The sequence below is a fragment of the Chenopodium album genome, chromosome 5 (assembly GCF_948465745.1).
Source record: "Chenopodium album chromosome 5, dcCheAlbu1.1, whole genome shotgun sequence".
Classification (NCBI taxonomy): domain Eukaryota; kingdom Viridiplantae; phylum Streptophyta; class Magnoliopsida; order Caryophyllales; family Amaranthaceae; genus Chenopodium; species Chenopodium album.
In genome coordinates this window covers 37,075,318-37,077,489 of record NC_137838.1, presented here as the reverse complement: position 1 = coordinate 37,077,489, position 2,172 = coordinate 37,075,318, and the positions used below count along the sequence as shown (strand labels likewise).

General features: G+C 43.4%; 1 non-coding gene across 1 annotated transcript; it reads right to left on the bottom strand.

Annotated features, from left to right (window-relative positions):
* Positions 1 to 842: 842 nt before the first annotated feature.
* LOC145633482 (small nucleolar RNA R71) lies at positions 843 to 948 on the bottom strand. Its single transcript, XR_014112806.1, has one exon. It is a non-coding gene; the product is annotated as a small nucleolar RNA R71 (small nucleolar RNA).
* Between the last annotated feature and the right edge of the window lie 1,224 nt (positions 949 to 2,172).

Below are 2,172 nucleotides of genomic sequence, written 5' to 3'. Positions count from 1 at the left end.
GTATTAGGTTGGTAGAGCGTTATAAATTAATTTGACTTAGGTGTAGTCGCTTAACGACACGATTATTTCCTTGTCAAATTGGCGCCATTGCCGGGGAGACGGTTTCCATTGTTATTTCATTGCTTGTTTAAGACTATCTCACCTTTATTTGTTAGTGTTTGCTACTTTTGTTACTTGTCAGTGCTTACGTTCTTCTTAGCTTTGTTGTATGACCAGAGGACGAACCCGCTCAAGATCTTTAATTCCCATCGATCCAGAGCTAGAGAGGTCTTTGTCCCTACTTCGAAGAGAAGCAAGAGCAAGGAGTAGAAATTCCCGCACTCCAAGGAGAGGAGTAAGAGAATTAGAAGATACTCCACCCTCTTCGCCCTCAAGTGAAGAATTAGATAGCCCTAAATCATCTTCGAATTCAGAAATCAACCCTTTCTCAACCTATAAGTTTGGAAGTAAAGAAGGTTCTAAAATGGGAGAGAATACGCCTTTGAGTCGTCTTGGGGCCCCCGAAGCTTTTAGAGCGCAAAGTGGGATCTTAACTCCTACTACTCAAGCCAACAATTTCGAGATCAAGCCTAATTTGATTGCCTTGATTGAGAGGAAACAATTCTCGGGTGGAAAGTTTGAGAGTCCTCATGAGCACCTAAAAGAGTTTGAGAAATATTGTGACACAATAAAGGCCAATGGAGTGACTCAAGAATATATTCGCCTCAAAATGTTTCCATTTTCGCTAATTGGGAGAGGTCTAGAATGGCTAGAGAAGGAGGTGCCCCCTAATTCTCTCACGACATGGGACCAAGTGACTACGGCTTTCTTGAGGAGGTTTTATAACCATAGGAAGACCGCCGAGGCTCGGTCTTTGATTCAAGGTTTTCGCCAAAAGAGTGGTGAGTCTCTAAGTGCGGCATGGGAACGATACAAAGAGCTTCAACGTCAATGCCCACACCATGGGATACCCAAGTATCAACTCATTCACACTTTCTATGGAGGTCTCACACCTGAAGGAAGAACAAGCCTAGACGCCGCGGCCGGTGGTCCAATTATGAACAAAGGAGAGCATGAAGTGGAGTGTATTATAGAGGAAGCCGCAAAGCACTATGATGATTGGTACGAAGGAGAAAGGGATGCTACTTCTAGCAAGGGCGTTTATGCATTGGAGCAAGCCAACGCAATCAACAGCCTTTCTACCCAAATCTCCAAAATGACCAAGCAAATGGATGAATTGATGAAAGAAAGGTCCAACCCTCATGGTAATATCTCCCCTTCAACCAAGGGAGGCAATGGTATGGATACTTCCTCCCCCTCTTCTTACAATACAATGCCCCAAGGGTGCATGTTTTGTTCTAATTGTGAAACCTATGATCATGATACCTCTCACTATGTCTATGCTTGTGAAGTTCAACCCCCTTCCCATGAACATGATAGTAATATGGAAAATGTCAATGCTATGAATTTTGCTCCTAGAATGGGAAATGTAGGAAACTTAAGGCCAAACTCCAATCAAATGGGGAATTGGAATCAAGGTGGAAACCGTGGTTGGAACCAAAATGGTGGTGATTATGATAACCAATACCATGGTGGGGGAGGCCCTTCCAATTTCAATGGAAGAGGCTACTCTAACCAAAGAGGGTATGGTAATCAAAACCAACAACCTAATCCCCGATACCAAGACCATCAAAATCAAAATTTTGGTGACCAAGGTAACATGGGAAACAATCAACAAATCAATGTTCCTAACCAAGGCACCGGAGGCAATAGGGGCCAATTTGTTTCTAACTATGCCCAAACTAATAGGCCTCCAGGTTTCCATCAACCCCAACTTCCTCCACCTCAACAACCTCTTCAAATTGAAGCCCCTCCAATAGATCCCGTAATGGCTAAATTAGATGCTCTTTTAAAAATGCGTGAGGAGGATCAAAAGAAACATGAAGAGGCTCAAAAACGAACCAATGCTCATATGAAAATGCTTGAGACTCAAATTGCTCAACTTGCATCTAATTCGTCCCCTTCTTCTTCTTATCCTTCTTCTTCTCACATCCCAAGTCAAGGAGTCAACCCAAAACCTTTGTATGCCGTGACAACAAGGAGTGGGAAGGTAGTAGGGAGTGACCCTTTAATTGAGGAAGAACCCCAAGAAGAGGCGGAGTTAGAGAATGAGGGTGAAAAACCCAATGAGCC